Source organism: Eretmochelys imbricata, chromosome 2 (assembly GCF_965152235.1).
Source record: "Eretmochelys imbricata isolate rEreImb1 chromosome 2, rEreImb1.hap1, whole genome shotgun sequence".
Classification (NCBI taxonomy): Eukaryota; Metazoa; Chordata; order Testudines; family Cheloniidae; genus Eretmochelys; species Eretmochelys imbricata.
This window is the reverse complement of record NC_135573.1, coordinates 207,388,890-207,411,156: the sequence shown is the minus strand read 5'-3', so window position 1 is coordinate 207,411,156 and position 22,267 is coordinate 207,388,890. Positions and strand designations below refer to the sequence as shown.

Genomic DNA, 22,267 nt, shown 5'->3' with positions numbered 1-22,267 from the left:
ATATTTCTGAAAATAGGATAAAAATATATATATGGGTCAGACACACGGAATAAACCGAATGTGTCCTGCTTGTTTCGTGCTTGTTTAAATGAAAATAAACAACGTAAATCACTATTCGCCAAATGCAAAGGGCAAAATTGTTGAGGGAAAGCGTTTTCAGCTATTGAACAATAATAAATATAAAGCATTTGACAAGGTTCCCTTTGAATTAAACAAACTGCTACATTCTTTTCTATTCAGATTCTTATACCACGGATGACCATATCTACAGGCCTTCCAGAAATGCATTAAGCAGTGTGACTATTATATTTTTTGAATTACAGTAGTGCCTAGGAGCCACAGTCTCAGACCAAGACCCTATTGTGCTAGGCACTGTACAAAAACAGAACAAAAGATTAATATTTGTCATGTATGATTCCCTCTTTCTCTCTTCAAGGGCAAGAGAGAGAGTTTTTTCATTTTGTTTTTATTTAATATGTATTATGCTGTGTGTGTTTGTTATTGAAGGCAAGGTCAAAGAAGTACAGCTTGCCCATATATGAACTGGTGCATATGAGATGGATCCTGTAAAGTGATCAACCAGGCACCAATGTGGCATTTTTCGGGTGCATGGGATCGACACTGATAGAACACAATTGAAGGGACAATTGACAGTTCAGGCAAGGTGCTAATGAGTCATAGAGTTGAAGGCTAGAAGGGACCACCAGATCATCAAGTCTGACCTCCACCAACACCACTCAGTGCCCACCCATCACACCTGACAACAGTGGCATTTCAACCACTGTGATACTTAGGGCTTTTCTACATGGGGAAAATGACCGGCATAGTGATATCTTTGCCAATATTATTTTATTCCTGAATCAAAGTGACCTTTTCCAGAATAACTACTCTGAGTGGATGCAGTATTGGTGTAACTGTGCTGGTCCCAGTATAGTAGAGACACAAGGTGGGTGAGGTAAAATATTTTATTGAACCAACTTCAGCTAGTGAAAGAGACAAGCTTTTGAGCTTACACAGAGCTCTTCTTCAGGTCACTCTGAGTAGAGTAATTACAATTATTCTGCTATAGTTTTGCTGGTCAGTTTCCCCATGTAGACAAGCCCTTCACACCGTGGGTTGGAAAAGGGGTGGTTAAAAACACCAACAGCTCGTCTACATCATTTCTATGACAGCTGGAGCTGCACTTGTGACAGAACGTCACAAAAATTTTGGTGTAGACACAGTTTTAGGCAGCTGTGTCTATGCAAAATCTGTCAGGTACAAAAAGTCTGACAAAAATAGTGGTATCTGAAGAACAGTTGTTTCCTTTTTGCAAACTTTAAATATTGCTGTAAATATTCCCCATGCAAAACTTGCCCACAAACACAGTCGTCTTCTGCTTAACCCCAACTGAATTAATTTTCCTTCCTCCACCACTTCTATCCCTCCCTACAATCCATTAATTCCCCCTCTTCCACTCTATTAGGCCTAAATCCATAAAGATATTTAAGCACCTACCTCACATTAATGAGAGTTAGGTGACTAAATACCATTGAGCATCTGGGCCTTAGTCCTTCCCCCAGACCCTCAGTTTTTTTCCTCCAGCCCCCTCAGTCCTTCCCACCATTTTCCCCACGTGAATCCACATGGGCTTGGTGGGGCCCCTTACTTAGCAGCTGCAGGAGCTCCTCCTATTTTTGCGGTTTTGCTCCTGGCTCCCTTCCTTGGTACAGGTCAGTGGTTCCTACTCTGAGTTCTTCCCCGCAACATCCTCTGAGTCTCTCACTGGAGATCATGAAAGAGTTGAAGGCAGCCTGACTGGCTGGCAGGAGAAGGAAGGAATGCAGGTTGAGCCAATGGCCCCAACCCATCCACAGCTAGCTAAAAGCCTGAGATGGTGGTGGCTGAAGAACAGAATATAAAGTTGGAGCCACCAGCCAAAAGCTGGAGATAGGCATGTGTGGTCTACACTGGCAAAACCAGGATGCATAATTCACCACCAGTGCAGGATAATAGCAATGGCAAAAGCAGTAGGGTCATGTGTGTTTACTGTAGATCCCTCAGAATCCATGAGGTTTGGAAGCAGAATGCTGTCCAAACCCTACCCTTCCTCCTCTTGTAGAGGAAACTCATCAAGGAGATCCTGGTGCAGTCTTCCACTCCATGAACACTGTACCCTCCATGGACCCTGTATTTTGTAATGAGGGAATGATTTGGCCCAGGTCCTTTTATAGCATAGGAGTATGAAAGAGCAAAATAGTCCTATAGGAAAGTTTGTATAGTTCACAAGTACATTCTGTAGCTCACTTCATACAGTCATCTGAGTCCTGATGTTTTCCAACCTCTGTTCCATCTGGAAAATGTCTGCAATCCCTATCCTTATAGCAAAATGTAGTGCACAGTTCCAATTCAAAATGATGTGCAAGAGAGACAGAATATAAAAATCTGAAACAGGAATAAAATAAATTACATTAAAAACAAGTAAATACTGAAAGTGGTACTTGAAGGACAATTGCTGCAAGTGAAAAATACTTTTCTTTAAGTGTCATAAGTTCTTCCTACGGGCATGGCTACACTTGCGAGTTAGAGTGCATTAAAGCAGCCCTGGGCGCCCTAACTCCTGACGCATCTGCACTGGCAAGGCACGTAGAATGCCCAGACTCCACGGCTGGAGCACTCCTGGTAATCCACCTCAACGAGAAGCATAACACTTGCTGAGCACCAGCTGGAGCGCTGTGGTGCCAGTGTGGACGCCCTAGTCTATTAATGCGCTCTGATCGGCCTCCAGAAGTGTCCCACAATGCCTGTTCTAGCCACTCTGGTCATCACTTTGAACTCTACTGCCCTGCCCTCATGTGACCAACTGTCAGACCCGCCCTTTAAATTCTCTGGGAATTTTGAAAATCCCCTTCCTGTTTGCTCAGCAAGGCATGGAGTGCTGTCAGCGAATCTTTCCCGGTGACCATGCCTCCACACACCAGGCGATCCCCAGTATGGAGCAATGGCAAGGTGCTGGACCTCATCAGTGTTTGTGGGGAGGAAGCTGTCCAGTCCCAGCTGCGTTCCAGCTGTAGGAATTATGATACCTTCAGGCAGATACCAAGGGACATGATGGAAAGGGGCCATGACTGGGACGCACTGCAGCGCAGGGTTAAAGTGAAGGAGCTGCAGAATGCCTACCACAAAGCCCATGAGGCAAACTGCCGCTCCGGTGCTGCCCCCACGACCTGTCATTTCCACAAAGAGCTGGACGCAATACTTGGGGGCGACACCACCTCCACTCCGAGGACCACCATGGACATGTCAGAGCCCAGTTCAATAAGGCAGGAGGAGGAGGAGGAGGAGGAGGAGGAAAGCGGGAGCGGGGGTGCTGAGGAGAAGGGAGACAGCTCAGCCTCCCTAGATGCATGCAGCCAGGAGCTGTTCTCAAGCCAGGAGGAAGGTAGCCAGTCGCAGCAGATGGTGCGTGGGGAAGGACAAACACCAGAGGAGGTTCCCAGTAAGTGGCTTTTAGTTTGGGAAGGAAGTTGTTCAATGTGGGCTCTTGGGGCAAGGAGAGTTAGGGCTGCATGTATGCCTAGATGCGGAATAGGGCGTTGAGGTGCTCTCTCATATCACGGTAATCGGCCTCAGTGATCTCTTCAAAGGTCTCATGCAGAAGCTGGGAAATGAACTTGTGCAGGTTCCTTTCCAGAGCTACTGTGCTCCTTGTCCCAGTCAGGCTAACATGTCTGTGCCACTGTGTCATGAGGGGCGGGGGGACCACTGCTGCACACAGGCAAGCTGCATATGGGCCAGGGTGGAAGCCACATTGTAGTAGAAGACCATCCCTTGCTTCCCAGGTCACCCTCAGCAGCGAGATATCTTCCAGGACAAACTCCTGTGGAAAATGTGGGGACAGTGTTCAGTATAGGGGCCCCCTGCAGCTGTTAGTTCTCCCCAAGGCACAGAACCCCAGAGGACAGTACAGCAGTGAAACAATCAGTCCCCCTTGCCCCTGTGCTTACTCACCATTTTGGGGATCCTGTGGGTTATGTGCACTCGCTTTGGGATGGGCAAATTCTGCTATTGTGTAGACTGTGCTTGTCTTTAAGTACGGGGGAATCATTGCTCTGGGGGCTGTGAACAATGCTGCCTCTGTTAAGTGTTGCATTTTGGCTTTACAGATGCAACTCTGAGATCTCAGCTGTCCTTGTTATCACCAGCTGAAAAACTCCAAAGAATTAGGAAGCAGCCACGTAGAAGCAAAGAGGACATGCTGCATGAAGTAATGCGGCAGTCCCTTAATGAAAATCAGAAAGCGCAGGAGTGGTGGGAGAGTGGAAAGAGGGTCCGCCAGCAGAATGCGGATCGCCGGCACCAAAGCACGGAGCAGCTGCAAAGCATTATGGAGCGCTGTAGAAATGCAGGCTGAGAACTACCATGCCTGCCCGCCCCCCCTCCCCCCAGCCCTTGTCCCAAAACTCTTTCCCTTGTGTCCCCATGTCACCTCCAACCCACTTTCTTATCGCCACCAGCTGCCTCCAATACCTGTAGTTTCACCACCCAGCCCTGCAAACTATGACCCTTACCCACTGCAACTCCCATCACTATGCATTTTAGCCAGCCTGAAGTGCAGCACTCATTGCACAGCACTCCAGACAGGAAGGCTGAGTATTATAACAGGACATACGCAAATCTGTGATTGTACCGTTCCCCACCCCACCCCCTGGCCCTTTCTGTTTCCCAAGCAGTTGTGTTTCTTTTCAATAAATGGATTTTTGGCTTTGAAAACATTCTTTATTATTGCATTAAGTTAAAGATACCTTAGCCCAGGAAAGCAACAGGCACTGCAAGTCAGTGTAGCAAACACCGATTCCTACTAACATTGGAACCACTGCACTTCACTCCCGTGCAGGGCACCAGACATTACTGGTGACTTTCAGCCTCAAATTGCTCCCTCGAGGCATCTCTAATCCTTGCAGCCCCACGCTGGGCCCCTCTAATAGCCCTGCTCTCTGGCTGTTCAAATTCAGCCTCCAGGTGTTGAACCTCCACGTTCCATGCCTGAGTGAATCTTTCACCCTTCCCTTCACAAATGTTATGGAGGGTACAGCACGCGGATATAGCTGTGGGGATGTTGTCATCGGCCAGGTTCAGCTTCCCATACAGATAGTGCCAGTGGCCCTTTAAACAGCCAAAAGCACACTCCACAGTCATTTTGCACCGACTCAGCCTGTTGTTGAACCACTCCTTGCTGTTGTCAAGGCTCCCTGTGTAGGGTTTCATGAGCCACGGCATTAAAGGGTAAGCAGGGTCTCCAAGGATCACAATGGGCATTTCGACTTCCCCTATGGTGATCGTCTGGTCTGGGACAAAAATCGCAGCTTGCAGCTTCCTGAACAGGCCAGTGTTCTGAAAGATGCATGTGTCATGCACCTTTCCAGGACAGCCTGCGTTAATGTTAATGAAACGTCCACAGTGATCCACAAGCACCTGGAGAACCATAGAGAAATACCCCTTCCAATTAACGTACTCAGAGGCTAAGTGGGCTGGTGCCAGAATTGGAATATGTGTCCCATCTATCGCCCCTCCGCAGTTAGGGAAACCCATTTATGCAAAGACAGCCACAATGTCATTCACGTTACCCAGAGTCATGGTTCTTCTGAGCAGCATGCGATTAATGGTCCTGCAAACTTGCGTCAACACGATTCCAGTGGTCGACTTTCCCACTCCAAACTGGTTAGTGACCGATTGGTAGCTGTCTGGAGTTGCCAGCTTCCAGATTGCAATAGCCACCCACTTCTCCACTGTCAGGGCAACTCTCAATCTCATGTCCTTGCGCCGCAGGGTAGGGGCGAGCTCATCACACAGTCCCATGAAAGTGACTTTTCTCATCCAAAAGTTCTGCAGCCACTGCTCGTCATCCCAGACTTGTATGACGATGTGCTCCCACCACTCATTTCCCGAGCCCAAAAGCAGCGTTCCACGGTGGTGAGCATGTCCGTGAATGCCACAAGCAATCTCATGTCATATGTGTTATGCGAGTCGACATTGTTGTCGGACTCCTCACTGTCAGTTTGTAGCTTAAGGAGTAACTCGACTGCCAAACGTGACGTGCTGGCAAGACCCATCAGCATATTCCTCAGCACTTTGGGATCCATTCCTGCAGACCGAAAGGGAAGACAGCACACGCAGTACAAAAAACGTTGAAAGATGGTGCCAAATGTGGACGGAAGCACAGGGACTGCTGGGATGCGAAGCGATGCATCATGGGGCATTGGGACAGGACCCAGAATGCCCCACCCTCCCCGCCCATGACTGTTTTTTCCACCGAATGCATCCGATGAAGTAAGCTGTAGCTCACGAAAGCTTATGCTCAAATAAATTGGTTAGTCTCTAAGGTGCCCCAAGTCCTCCTTTTCTTTTTGCGAATAAAGACTAACACGGCTGTTACTCTGAAACCCCTAGTGTGGATAAAGATATAGCAGTATATAGACGCTTTATACCAGTGTAGCTATTCTTGTATGGGAATGGGGGAATAACTATATTGATAAGTTACCTTTATACCAGTATATCTGCGTCCACATTAGTGTGTTTTCCAGTATAACTGTATCAGTTAAAAAAAAAAAATCACGCTGCCAACCAACATAGTTATACTGGTAAAACTTTTAAGTGTAGACCATGCCTTAGGCTATACCAGCAGAACTGCTTAGCAGAGATGCAGCTAATTCCAGGTTCATTTACCAGTATAGCTTTTACCAGTTCCCTGAATGAAATAAGCTAAACTGGCAAAAGACTTTTTTGCCAATATAACTGCATCAATCTCGGGCTTTTGCTGGCACAGCGATGTCGGTTAGGGGTGTGATTTTTTTCATAACTTTTAACTGACATAGCTATGCCGACAGAACTTTTTAAGTGTAGACCAGGCCCGAATCACCAAACTGAAACTACCATTGCCAGAATAATCCACTGCAAGGGCAGAAAATGGGACCAAATGACTCACAGGTGGCCAGTGGGGGATTACCGGTCTCAAGGAGATTTCTGGTTTATTTAAACCATATTAAAAAATTGACTTGAAACCTGAAAATTATGCACATAGCTAGTGTACGTAACTCTGTGTCCCTGTCAGTGTTAGGGCTTATCTACACAGTGCTTTAGTCTGTACCAGAGGGGTGTAAATTTTAGTCCACATTAAGGTGTTGTGCACTAACTGACCCAGGTAGACTCTGCTACTGGCCTGCCCTAAAAATTCCCTAGTATGTGGCAAAGTTGGGAGCCCTCATGCAGACAAGGTGCAGGTGAACATCAGTGCTTTTACCATCATATTATATAAACCTGCACTGAGCAGGGTTACAGGATGCAGTGATTTAAAATCCCAGAAGTCACCTAGAACCCTGCCTAGTGTTCCCATCATTGCTAACACTGCATCAGCTTTAGCAATAACGGCAAATTTTTCAGAAAAAGAGACTGATGTAAACACAAGCTGGGTGTTGCACTGTTTACATCCACTGCAAGGTCTTTGGGGCAGGGAGTATCTCTTGCTAGGGCCCAGATTCTCATACCTTTACTCATTCTGGATAGCATGTTGCTTCATAAGTAATCACAATGAAGTCACCTTTGTTCACATTTGTCCCTAAGGGTTTGCACAGTGCCTGACCTAATGGTACCTTGATCTGATTGAAACTTCTGCGTACTACTGTCATTCAAATTAATAATAACCATCTTCTTTCTATTGTCTGAGGCCACACAACATAGTTTCCCCCTAGAACTTGATTCAATTCAATGTCTTACAGGAAAGATCAGATCATATTTGATATAAGCACTAAGTAAGAAAACAAAGGATCCCAGGCCTCCCTATATTCAGAACTAAATTCACAACTCATCTCTTGCCTTCAGTGATGGAGTCTCTGTTGAGTTTGATAGACTTACACAGAGAGTTGTTTAAAGTGATACTAGGTCATGCACAACTAGTCACACTCTCTCATCTTTGTTGGCCATTTTGTCCACTGGAGCAAAAGGTTGTAATGAGTTGGCAGACAAAGATGCAGCACTTTTGTGCATTGCTAGTGAGACAATAAAGGCAATAGCAAGTAGAACCCACTGAAGGCCAAGGTGCCCACACCACATCCCAGTGCCTGGGCTGTGCAGCAGTGCCGAAGCTTGCTTGCTAACGCTACTGCAAACTGAAGCAGAATCACTAACAAGCCCACCAGCTTTTTTTCCCCTCTGTCCCCTGTGACTGGAGAGGTGTTAACGGACCACTTCACCTTGAATGGTCCCATGAGATATGTGCAGGGCCCTTCAATTTCAGTTTTTATTTTATTTAATTTTTCTTGGGAATTTATCGGTGTTTATTACTGCAAAAACAAAAACAGGTGAAAATCAGGGCAAAAAAGCTATTAATAATTTTCCTGGGTAAATACTGGGATTTATTTTAGTGGGTGGAAAGATGGGGGGGGGGGAGTGTTCAGTAGATTAATGCTTTGAATTCTGATCATCAATGTGGTTTGCTGCAGAACTAAAACAGAACTCAAAACACAAGGCCAATTCTGAGTTTAAAAAAACAATATACCTCTAATCCCCAAATAAAACTTTTCATTTGAATAAACAGTTTATTGTTGTAGATTTAGAACTATTAGCCTATAACTATTTACATTTAATAATTGGGCCACACCATTTGCAGCGCATACACTCAACTTCATCCTTTTCTCCTATTTTTGTTTTTTTTAAACTTTTGAATACTTCCTTATGTTCTGAAACATATTCTGATACAGATTTTTGTTTTCTTCCCATTTTAGTGTGTCAAATCTTTAAACTGTTATCTGCGAACAGCTTGAAATGTGTACGTGGTGGGTGTGAGATTCATCAGTACATTCAGATGCACACGCACTTCAGAGCTCGCATGCCTGCCTGTTTGTTTATTGTGTGCACCTTCTAGACTAATACATAGCCTTACTTCAACAGGCAGCTTTGCATATACACACAGACTAATGTATTACTGATATAGACGATATCTCATGCAATGTATTGTATTTTCTTAATAAAACAAGTTATTTTTGTATATTTGAATGATACAAAAGTAGGGTGAAAATCAGAAAAAAATGAATAATACTTTTTGTAAAACCCGGGGACTTTTTGGTAAAAATTGGTTTAAGCTGAAAACGAAGGGGCTTAGATATGTGCTAACTCCTTCTGCTAAACAACCTGTTCCACCTTGTATTTAGCTGTGACACTCTGAGTACATTTCCCAGACCAGAAGAGCTCTGTGTAAGGCTCAAAAGCCTGTCTCTCTCACCAACAGAAGTTGGTCCAATAAAAATATTACCTCCCCCACCTTGTCCCACCAATATCCTGGGACTGATACAGCTACAACAACACTTCATATCATAATATTAAAACAGCATCACTAACACATATATGCCCAAATGTAAGCACCTCACAGTCAGTGTAATGTGGTGTAGATAAACTACAGAGCATAGGTCAGGGGTGTGTGCAATGATGACATAAAGGTCACCTTTGCACTCAGCTTACGCTGATGCAGCCTCTCTGTAGGACTGCCTTTCCATCCCCAGGAGCATGTTAGAGCAGTCTTAGGACTACTCTAGTTTATGCTGACTGCAACAGCAACAGTGCTCTGAGAACACAGCCGAGGATCAGCATAGCACAGGGGTGTTCTCAGGCCATGTCCTGCATTCCCTGCTATAGTAGTAGGGAAAGAGAGTGGAGTAAGAGTCCCTACATTGTTTTTTCAGCACTGGAAGATTACCCTTACACTTGGGTGATCTCTGTGCTTCAGATGGTTTTAGGGAGAGATTACACTGCACTAGAGATGTGGTGCAAAGCTGCTGCACTGCACCTGAGAACTCCTTCCCCCCACCCCCCAGCATTTTCACACAATATTACATGTATGTTTCAATAAACTACTGTAAACTTTAATAGACAGCAATCAAGTGTGTGATTTAGGTAAATAATACTAAAGATGAAAGTAGTTGCTATTTTAATATCCTTACAAGAAAAACATTCCAAAAGAACATGAGAACAGCAAGACATGATTTACCAAGGGCTTGTCCTCACTTGCAAGTTTTGTTCCCAAAAACTGGCTTTTGGTGACAAAACAGCGATAGCATACACACTGCAAGGTCACTTTTTTCGAAAAAAAAAAAAAGCCTAGTTTGGCGACAAAAAACGTCCAGACTTTTGTCTTTTCCCCTCCCTTTATTGTTGACAAACAGCCAGTGTAGACACCACAGAGTTTTTAAAATTTTTTATTGGCCTCCAGAAAGTATCCTACAATTCCCAAGCTGCCGCTCTGGTCAGCAGGTTGAACTCTGCTGCCCTGCAGCCAATTCGCCCCTCCCCTTTGCGATCTCCAGGACTTTTAAATCTCATTTCCTGCTTGCTGGCTTCCCAGAGGAGCTTCCCAGGTTGCTTTCCAGGTGAGCATGGCTGGCTATCGCACCAAACACACTCGTACTTGGACCACCACTGAGTTGTTGGATCTGATCAGTATATGGGGAGAGGAGTCTGTTCAGTCACAGCTGCAAGTGACCTGTAGGAATTGGGACAAATATAGGCAAATGTCTCGAGGCTTGTGTGAAAAGGGCTATGATTGGGAGACACAGCAGTGCAGAATGAAGATAAAGGAGCTGAGGCAGGCATACCATAAGGCACAGGAGGCAAACCATCACTCTGGTGGTGCACCTAAGACCTGCTGCTTCTATAAGGAGCTGAATGCTATCCTCAGAGATGACCCCACCTCCATTACCGATTGCCCCGTGGATACTTCATATGCAACTGAAAGAGAGGGTAACCCAGAGTCTGAAATTGTGGATGAAGAAGTTGAGGTAGAAGAGGATGTGGTGCTCCCATGGGGTCGCCGGATGGGTCTGGCAGCCAGGAACTTTTCTTCACTCCAGAAGTGCTCAGCGGAGAGCAGGAAGCAGATGAGACTCCGGATAAGTTGCTGTGTCTTGTGTATGGAATTGAAAAGTGGGAGGCAGGTAGTGTTTTCTGTGAGCTGGACATTGCCCTGTGTAGCTAATCTGCATGGCCAACCAGGGTGTCGATGGACATCGAGACCTGCAGGGAATCCTCCAGAGAAAGGCTCTGGAAAGTTTCTTATTTGTTAATCCTCTGCCGCAGATTCCAAGGGATTGTAGCCTTGTTAGTTCCCCCATTGTAGGAAACTGTACCATGCCATTTAGCAAACACTGGAGCTGGGACCAAAGCGGCACATAGCTGAGCTGCATATAGACAGGGGTGAAAGCCTCAACCATTCAGCAGCTGAGTCCTGGTTTCTCTGGTCACCCTCAGCAGGGAGATGTTAGCCAGCAGGTTGGCCACCTGTGAAAAAGTGTGAGATAATTTTAGAATGAGTTCCCTGCAAGCTGTGACCTTTTTGTCTGCACGCACAGCCGCCTTCTGCCCACTCCTGAAACTCACCATGATTGGGGTGCCTGCGGAGCTGTGTGCCTTCCTAGAGTCTCAGAGAGAAAGTAATTTCTACTAGCAAAACGCCCTTTTTACTAAAATGTTTCAATCATTTGCTGGAATGTAACAATCCCTCTTCTGTTCAGCACAGACCTTGAAGAGCACATCACGTACCCCCGTGGACTGGCTGCGGCAGATAAGAAAAAAACCTAGGCGCAGCAAAGAAGAGATGTTCCGTGAGGTTCTACAGCACGATGAGAGACAGACCAGGGAATGGGAAGAGTGCTGGGAAGCCGAAAGGCAGGACAGAAAAGAGAATGCTGCTTTTTCTAGGCAAGCGGCAGAGCAGATGATAAAAGTTATGGAGGATCAGACAGAGATGCTCAAGTCATTGAAACAGCTGCAGATTGAGCAGATCCAAGTTCAAGCACCACTGCAGCAGATACACAATTCTTTGCTAAACCCACCCCCCTCTATGCACACACGTTCATTTTCACTCTACCCCCTCTCACAGCTTGCACAATGATAGCTGGAGCTACACACAGTTGTGAGGTTTTACCCTTTTTAACAATAAATAAAGGCTAAGGTATTTAATGGTACTGCGTTTTTATTCTGTGTTCTACAAAAGCATATAGCAATCAATTTACTCTTGGGAACAGGTTTCTAAAGCATTGTGTTGCATGGATCTTGAGCCCCAAAATTGTACATTGATGCAACAGGGAAGCAACTCCAAAGCAGACGTGTTACTGCCCCTCATTGTCAAAGTGGTTCCTCAAAACCTTTCTGATGTTAATAGCAACCCTCTGGGTTCCTCTGACAGCCCTAGCATCTGGCTGTTCAAACTGTGCAGCCAAGCGCTCTGCCTCAGTGCTCCACACCTGAGCAAACATTTCACTCTTAGATTCACACAGATTATGCAAAGTGCAGCATGCAGCTACGACCACGGGAATATTTTTATCCTTGGTAAGGTCTAGCCCGCCATTTAAACACCTCCAGCGAGTTTTCAAACGGCCAAAGGCACATTTGACTACCATGCGGCACCTGCTCAGCCTGTTGTTAAAATGCTCCTTGCTGCTGTCCAGGTGCCCTGTGTAAGGTTTCATGAGCCAGGGCTGTAAGGGGTAAGACCGGTCTCCCAGGATTACCATGGGCATTTCCACATCCCGCACTGTGAACTTGTGAACTGGTAAGAAAGTCCCCGCCTGCAGCTTTTTGTACAGGCCACTGTTCCTGAAGATGCATGCATCATGTGTCTTTCCAGACCAGCCTGCACTGATGTCCGTGAAACACCCCCGGTGATCCACAAGCACCTGCAACACTATGGAGAAGTATCCCTTCCTATTGATGTATTCAGAGGCAAGGTGGTCTGGCGCTAAAATTGGAATGTGTGTGCCATCAATCGCCCCTCCACAGTTAGGGAAACCCATCTCTGCAGAGCCATCCACTATTTCATGCACATTTCCCAGAGTCATGGTCCTATGCAGCAGGATGTGATTTATTGCTCTGCACACTGGGAGTAATACAGCCCCAACAGTGGACTTTCCTACTCCAAACTGATTTGCGACTGACCGGTAGCAGTCTGGATTCACCAGCTTCTACACAGCGATTGCAACATGCTTCTCTACCGGAAGGGCAGCTCTCAATCTGGTGTCCTTGTGCCGCAGGTTGGGGGATAGCTCAGCACATAGCTCCAGGAAGGTTGCTTTATGCATCCTAAAGTTCTGTACCCATTGATCATCATCCCACACCTGCATGACAATGTGATCCCACCAATCAGTGCTTGTTTCCCTAGCCCAAAAGCGACGGTCTACCATACTCAGCTGCTCTGTGAATGCACAAAGCACTGATAAGTTGCTGCCGTCCATATCACACTCGGGTGCCTGCGATTCATCTTCTGCTAACTTTGCGAGTAACTGTGCTGCCATGCGCGATGTCCTCACGACAGCTGACAGCTAACAGCACATAGGAGAGAAGTGCGGGATTCATCCTCTCTCACTGCAGATGCTGGCGCACACTACAAAAGAATGACAGTTGGAAAAACAGTGCGAAAGGAATCCAAAGACCTGTGGAGGGCTGGGACACAAAGCGGTGCATGACGGTACATTCTGCACATCCCAGGATGCGCCACGCTCCGTTTCCGCATTCCCACAACACCTAGTGACGGATGGTGCCGCCAGGCATTGTGGGATACATACCCATAGTCCATTGTTCTCACTGTCAACAAAGGTGCCCAGAATGTGGACACAATCTGTCGACAGAGGGAGAAAATGTAGACACACTTTGGTGACTTTGCTTTTGTCGATTTTTCCTTGGCGACATTAGTTTAATCAAAAAAACTTGCCAGTGTAGACAAGTCCCAAGTCCCTGGACTCTACACTATATGTCCCACCCCTTAGCTGATCACTGGCTTATGGGCCCATCTGAATTCCTTGCTTACTGCTCTTCCTTCATTTGCAGAAGTTGCTAGATTACAACATCTAGGGTAACAACTGGGGTAGATTCCTGAAATGTGGTTTTTGTGGCTTGCCTCTGCCTTTCTTCACTGACAGCTACTACTGTTGCCATCCTGAGTTCATAATGGATTCCTCCCCAAAATCTATTTTTAAATTAAAATGAGCTGGAGGTGTCTCTCTTAAATTCACTTTTATTTTTTCTTAAATAAAAGACTTAAAAAACCCAGCTTTTCTTGAAGAGGGAATAAAGGGAAGTTTGATTTGCTAGACTCCTAGAAGAAAAGATGTTCTGCCTTGATACATTTGAGAGATTCAGAGTGCTAGTATGCCTGAGTGAACTCTCTACGTATGAAGGCATCTGCAGTCTTGGGTCATTTATTTTATATCTAAGATAGAAAGTCTTTTGTTCCTTAATTCTGTTTGTCACAACCTGGCCTGGTACAGTCTGGTACACTGTATGGTCCCCAGTCTGTTGTGGTCCCATGTACTTCTAAGCCCCCAAATGGGCCTAACTCACCAGAAATAAAATATGTGACCTCTATCCCAGGGCACGTAACTGGCCATTTCACAACTATGTGCTTAGCAAAAGGCTAGCTGAACGGGATAAGCCTTGCATGCTGCACTTAAGGTGACAAAACTCAGGCTCTAGAGGTTGTAAATTTCATGGAGGCAATAAATTCCACAGCTGAGAGTACCTGTCCCCAATCTGGGGTTCATCTGCCTTATTGCCCCCTTGAAAACGTTGAAGACAAGAAGCGGGATCCTGAAATGGGTGGTTAGGCAACCAGAGTGGAGTGCAGAATATCAAAGGTTTCAGAGTAGCAGCCGTGTTAGTCTGTATTCGCAAAAAGAAAAGGAGTACTTGTGGCACCTTAGAGACTAACCAATTTATTTGAGCATGAGCTTTCGTGAGCTCACGAAATTGGTTAGTCTCTAAGGTGCCACAAGTACTCCTTTTCTTTTTGCAGAATATCAAAGGGATGTTTAAAAGAGAAGGTGGGTGAGGTAATATCTGTTAGTGGCCCAACTTCTGTTGGTGAGAGAGACAAGCTTTGGCTTGCAGAGAGCCCTTTAAGTTCCCAGAATATTTTATTACTGAACTTTGCTTTATGCTAAATCAGATCAGGTGACCAGATAGCAAGTGAGAAAAATCAGGACACTTCTTTTTTTGTTTTTTTGTTCAGGGGGAGGGGGGTATAGTTGCATGTCTAAACCAAGCCCCTAATATCCGGATGTGGTGAGGTCATCCTCAGCCTGATTCACACAGGACACCCAGCCAGAGGCACCTGCTGTCATCCCCCCCCGGAAGCACAGCTGCAGCAGCCGCAGGATGGCGTGACTGACTGTGCAGCCGCAGACGCCGGCGCCCAGCAGACCCCATCCGCCTCCAGCGCGGACGAGTGTCCTCCTTCCCGCCTCACCCACCCACGCGCCCTCCCAGCGGGGCCCGCCCGCCAGCCAAGCCGGCCCTGGCGGCAGCCGCAGCTCCTCCCGCGGCGGGACACGTGAGCGCCGAGTCCCCGCCCGTGGCTGGCTCGGACGAGGTGTGCGGCTGTGGCCGGGCTGCTGAGCCTGCCGAGCCTGTGCCGACGCCGCGGCTGGGGAGCGCGGGAGCCGCCGCTGTTGGTGTGAGTAGGGCAGGCGCGGCTGCTGGCCGAGAGCGGGGCCCGGCTGGGGTTCGTTCCCGAGCGGAGGCTAGGAGCTGCCGCTCCGAGTGGACAGGACAAGCGGGGCACGCGGGGGCCCCAGCTGCGCTGTCCGGCGGGCGGGCTCCCTGGCCCCGCGGGGGAGGAGGACCGGGGGCGGGAGCGGCGGGGCGTCATTTCGCTCTCTGCTCTGCCCGGGCCGGCGCTTGGCGGCTCTGTCACCCTGCGGCGCTCGGGTGTCCGTGGGGAGGAGGCAGACGCACCGGGTAGCCCGAGGCTGGGGCTCCGCGGCAGCCGGGCATGGGGATGTTGGGGTGTGGAGACGGGGGATCCTCGTTCACAACCCTCTGGGTCCAAGGGAGCCGCCTTTGCTTTCGGGTGGCCTAGGAGGGGAGTCATTGGCTCCCCTGCTCAAGCGGGAGGGGCGGCCGGTGAGATTTAGCGCGTCCCCCCTCGACCAGCCGTTACTGTCTTGAGTTGTCTTGGAAGCGCCAAAAGGGATAATGAATTTCTTGATATGTGTTCGAGTGGATGTTAATGCACCGCTGCCCCAACACTGCCGCTTAATGGGGACGGTCATAGGAGATGCCACGGGCTATATCGTCTGGTATTCGCTCTTCGAGTCCATGCCTACCGTGGCAATTTTAGGTAGCTCTCCCCCTGTTGCAGTAGCAATGGTGAGGGAAAACGTGTACGTTGGTTATTTGTATTCATACCACTAAGTCAGGGGAGGGGGGATCCCCTGAGCCCAGCTAGCCACAGGTCTAGGCTAGTACTCTCACCAGCAATACTAGTGCTAGTGTAATGAGTGGGAGATTTTAAGAAAATCTTAGTGCAGACCCAGTCTGGACTATGGATTGGGGCAAATGATACAATAATTGTACTACAAGTACCATAGTTGCAACAGGATTTGGTCTTGTGCATGCAGGAAAACCAAACCGTACTGTAACACAATCAAGGCACTACTGTACAGTAGTAGTATAGATCAGTACATAGTGGTTATTGCCAGACCCAGTTCCTGCTGAATGGGCCGCTGGTTTGGGCTTACTGGAGTGAAGGGATGCAGTTTTTAATGAAATTTAGGTGAATGAATTAGATCTGAGCTATTGCCGCCTATGGGGACGCTGGCTATAGCAGTATGTGCCCAAGGGTGTGATTGTTATATGTATACTGGGGACTTTTTCCATTTGAGATCCCACATTTGGTATAAAACTATTACTGATTCCCTTTCAGAATATGCCTTTCTTGCAAATTTGTTAGCTATCACAGGACTTGCTTCTCCAGTATAGTATAAAGTACTAATTGGAACAACAGAGAAATAATTTCTCCCTGTCCTAGACTATTAAGCAAAATTATATCACACAGAACACTGTTACTGTGATTTCATAGGGTTTTTTTCTTTGATAAACTGCTGCTGTTGACTATAAATAAGAAGTCCTGTACTATGCCCAGCATTATCTAATAAGGCTTTAATTCCACTGAGCTTTTCTAAAAACATTGTAAGTGGTATGTTCACGTCACCAAGGCACCAGATGGATTTATAAAGCTTGAGCCTTATTCTGCTCTCTCATCCTTCAGTGTAAAGCAGTAAGTAGTAAACTTAGAGCATAAGTGAGATCAGAATCAGGCCCCTTAAAATATAATAATAATAATTAGTGTAGCATCTGGAATCCCCACTTATGGACCGGAACCATTGTGCTAGGCACTGTACAAACACAGAACAAAAAGACAGTTCCTGGCTCAAAGAGCTCACAATCTAATGTAAGAGACATCTGATGGATAGACAGACAAATATATTCATTACTTACAACATAACTTTTTAACTTCCCCTATATTTAATTTTGCCTCCACCCACACATTTCTGCTCTCTCCTTTCCCATCTTGATTTTTTTAAAACAGCCATGTTAGTTTTCACAAATTCATACAAAGTTGTTCACTTTTCTATCATTTTCTTATAAATCCAGTACTGGACACTAGTATTAGTTTGTTTTAATATGGCATATAGTGTATCCACAACTGTTCATAACACTGAAAATTCATTAAGAAATTCTACCAGCATTTTAATACATTTTGAATTTATATACCTAAATAAAAAATACAGCTGTATTACTTGCATGTATTTATACTAATTCTAGGTGAGTTCATAAGGAGAGGTCCAAAGTTCCAGATATGGCAGTTAATCGATAACCACCAGTGAAATTTTGCTTGTGTATTCTAAAATCCCCATTTTCTTCCTCTTTGGCTGCAACATGAACTGCTAGAGTTAGAGATTAATGCTTTTATACTACCTGAAAGAAGTAGTTCCCAGCTTTCACATTATAAAGTTACAAGTATTACTTCCTAGATCTAGCTGTTTTGAGATTGTGATGGCTGAAATACTATCTTCTTTAAAGTGCACGTTTGACAAAGATAGTAATTAGAATTATGTGATTTTTTAAGGTGCATTTTGCCCACAATCTGTTACCATCCCAATGGAAAAACATCACTTCTTTTTTGTCCTTGTGGTACATGAAATATTATGCTTAAGTCTGATCCCCTATAAACTTTCAGTTTTCTGGTTTCTCCTTGCTCCCGATTTTGTGATGTGGCTGGCTAAATATTATCTTTATCCTTCATGGTCTCTCTCAGGGCTTGTCGACACTTGAAAGTTGTTTCAGATTGTTTGTGTGTGTTAACTGATTAGGAACAATTGTTCCAAAAGCAGCTTGTCCTCACTGCTTTATGCCCGTTAAAGCTGGTTGCTTTTTGAATCATCTTGTCCATATGGTGCTGTGTTTTACTGAAATATGTGCACAGCATTCAGGGCAGAAATCCCATGGTGCAATGTTCTGCCGCTAGGCTCAATGCATTTGGGGATTTTTCTTGTGGCACGTAATAGGATACCTACTAGAAGCCACTGGAATTCTGGGACTTGGGGGGTCAAATGAAAAAATTCCCATGATTCCTCTCCTTTTATCCTATTATTCATCTGGGTTTTGGAAGCCAGTGCCATTGTCAGACTGCTGTCAGGCAGCATGCGGGGAGACATGGCTGAGTGCTGTGATCCTGATGGTAGTTAATACAAACTGGCAGATGCACACGTATTGGCAGTCATGCTTTGGGTAACTTGAGAGACAGCCACGGTGGTGCTGTGGCTATATGAGCACAGGAGGAGGATGAAATTGAGCAGTGACCTCTGTACAATCTTTTCTAGGAGCAAGGGCTTCTCTTAGTGAGCTGCCACTTCAGGCAACCAGCACTTCCTAGTGAACAGGATAGTGCTGCAGACCTGGGAAGACTAGCAGTGGTACTGGTACTTAAGGATGAGAAAGCCCACTCTACTAGAAATCTGTGCAGAGCTCACTCAATGCTATAGTAGTGGAACACATACATGACAGCTCCCTTCAGCATGGAGATGCATGTGGCTATTGCTGTCTGGAAGCTTGCCATCACGATTGCGAGTGGTCTTTAGTTAACCAGTTTGGTATTGGTAGATCAACTGTGGAGCTGTTGTCCTGGAGGTATGTGCTGCTATCAAGAAGTAACGGCTCCTTTTTATAACTTCTTTTAATGAAACTCCTCTTAATTCTATCCCTGATGACCTTCGTGTGGGACACCACAAACTCCTACATGTTTGTCATATCTCTTTTGTAATTTCTTGATATTTGGAAGAAAAGAAGGAAACATTTCTCTGGCTGGTTGATTTAAAAACAAAACAAAAAAACGCAACAACTTGTTAGAAGTTGATCAGAGGTGTGGAATGTTTTAAGTAATCCTGGCCCAAATGGAGAAGTTGACAGAGGGCAGGTGACTAATTCAATGTGGCATGTTTCTGCAATATATTGATATCACTTCCTCATATGTGATCTATAGCATGCATAGGCTCTTGGTTTTGGAATCAAGGAAAGGTGCTGCATCTGGATAATTTAAGATCAGGTGATCTTTTTCCTAGTTAAATGTTCTGCTAAAACCTATTTAATCACAGGAAAATAACTCTGCAGCTTATTTTTTCTGATACTAAAAGTAAATGGGCCCAGATCCTCAAAGGTATTTAGGCGCCTAACTTCCATAAAAACCAGTGGAAGTTAGGAGCCTGTATTTCTTTGAGGATCTGAGCCTCGGAGAAAACTGTAGCTGTATCCTACAGGAATTCCAGGCTCCAGACAAAATAAATCTTGATATTGAGTGTTAAATCCTGCTCATCTTACTCATTCACTCAAAAGGCCCTAATGAAGCCAAAGGGGCTATGTGTAAGAATTTAGCCCCAAATCTGTCTATCTGCGTGTTTATATTGTCCATTCAATATAATATCTAAATTCTGCCCACTATTTAAAAATAGAAACAATTAATCTCTCTTTCTCCTTTCCCAGCCTGTAAAAATAGATTGGTTAATGTATATGGTTTTGAAACATGTATTTGTTTGTGTGGGCGAAGAATTTATTGAAGCCGAGCTATATCAAGGAAATGAGTTTGGCATTTAGCTTTCGGAAATGGGTAGGCCTGTGGCCACTCCTGTCACTGAGTTAGATCTATTAATTAGGTGCATATCTCATAGGAAAACCTTCCTCTGCTGGTCATCAGGATGAATGTTCCATTGAAACTAGTGTGGAGAGAGAAAGAGAGGAGGTAATTTGGTCAGCTATGAACAGTCCTAACTGAGGGCTCTGAACATCAAGACAGGATCTTGAACCAAATTCTGTATTCAATGGGAAATCATTGCAGAGAGTGGAGCATTGCAATGACTTATTAACAGTGACTTGTGATGCTAAGGAAACTGGCTGCTGCTTTTTATATGAGCTGGAGCTTTATTCTTATATATGAGATGAAGTGATCAAGCCAAATGGTAATGAATTCATGGATCTCTATGGGCAGCCTACATCCAAAGGGATGGGACACAGTCTTCTGTCCATTTGCAGATGGAAGCAGACACTGTTTACCCCTATGGCTATTAGGGCACCCATTGGCCCAAAGAATTGCAAAAAGATCCCAAGCCCTGAAAACCAGTTTGACAATCCAAGGACAGATCAGGCCCTCATCAGTGAGGAATGTTACAGAAGAAGCAAGTTCTTTGAAGCCTTCTCCTCTTCTTACCAGCATTGTCTGAATCTTACCTGAGCTCAGCTTTAGCCAGTTGCTCTTCATCCAGGTCCTGATTTCTTCCTGACATTAAGATAACTGGAAGATGGCTTTTGTAGCAGGATTCAGTCCCAGAGCGCATCCCCTTAGGGCATGGTAAGGCACTACAGGCACCCTGCCTTCAATTCCCTCAGGTTTTTCCCCAATAATTCATTCGCAGTGTAGAATACTAAAACTACATGTTCCCTCTTGGGACCTAATTTGTTAAGTCCTTACATATTACAGTCCCCTTTGGCCCTTCTGAGCCATTATCCTTCCTTCTCTGGGCTTCCAGTTCACTCTTGTTCCAGGGCTTCAGGTCCCAGTTCCTCTGACCCTGGAGAGCTGACTGTCATGCTCCAGCCCCTGACCTCTCTGGGGAGTCTTTCCCACAGTTTCCTTGTACCCTGGTCTTTAGACTCTCAAACTGCTTACCCCTGGTTCAGGGGCTCCACAGCCCTCCTTCCTGGGGCTGGGCTGTGATTCAGTCAAGCTTCCTCATCCCACCAGCATCTGAGTTCTGATCCTGCTCCAAGAAGCTTCCCTTGGTCTCTGGACTCATGCTCTATTTCTCCTTGGTTCTGGGGCTGTACTGTAACTTATGGCTAGGGCCCTTTGTTTTCAGTTTTCATTTTAATATTTCCTGGGAATTTATCAGTTCATTACCACAACAATAAAAACAGGTGAAAAGCAGTGCAAAAAACTATTAATTTTTCTGAGTAAATATTGGGGTTTATCTTGATGAATGGAAAGACGGGGGGTAAAAGTATTCAGTAGCTTTGAATTCCATTCACCAATGTGGTTTGCTACAGAACTAAAACAGAACTCAAAACACAATGCCACCTCTGAGTTTAAGAAAACAGTATATCTCTAATTTTCAAATAAAACTTTTCATTTGAATAAACCATTTACTTAGAACTATTAGCCCATAAATATTTATATTTAATAATTGGGCCGCACCGTTTGCAGCGAATACACTCAACTTTATCCTTTTCTCCTGTTTTTGTTTTTTTAAAGCTTTTGAATACTTTCTTATGTTCTGAAACATATTCTGATACAGATTTTTGTTTTCCCATTTTAGTGTGTCAAATCTTTAAATTGTTATCTGTGAACAGTTTGAAATGTGTACATGTTGGGCATGTGAGTCATCGGCACATTCAGATGCACACACACTTCAGAGCTTGTGTGCATACCTGTTTGTTTATAGTGTGTATCTTCTAAACCAATACGTAGCCTTACTTCAACAAAAAGAAAAGGAGTACTTGTGGCACCTTAGAGACTAACCAATTTATTTGAGCATGAGCTTTCGTGAGCTACAGCTCACTTGCATCTGATGAAGTGAGCTGTAGCTCACGAAAGCTCATGCTCAAATAAATTGGTTAGTCTCTAAGGTGCCACAAGTACTCCTTTTCTTTTTGCGAATACAGACTAACACGGCTGTTACTCTGAAACCTTACTTCAACAGGCAGCTTTGCATAAAAACACAGACTAATGCGTGTGAGATACATGTATTAAGATAATATAAGGTATTTATTTTCCTAATAAAGCAAGTTGGTTTTTTTAATATATTTGAATGATACAAAAGCAGGGTGAAAATCAGAAAAAACTGAATAATACTTTTTGTAAAACCCAGGAATTTTTCTGTAAAAATTGGTTTAAACTGAAAACAAAAGGGCTTACTTA

The 22,267-nt window shown here is 45.2% G+C and overlaps 1 protein-coding gene across 1 annotated transcript in view; it reads left to right on the top strand.

Annotated features, from left to right (window-relative positions):
- Window positions 1–15,384: 15,384 nt before the first annotated feature.
- Window positions 15,385–22,267, top strand: part of SNX10 (sorting nexin 10) — a 63,694-nt gene continuing 56,811 nt past the window's right edge. The window contains exon 1 of the mRNA XM_077811348.1: window positions 15,385–15,472. The gene's annotated coding sequence lies outside the window, so the exon portion shown is untranslated. The remainder of the gene's footprint in view (window positions 15,473–22,267) is intronic.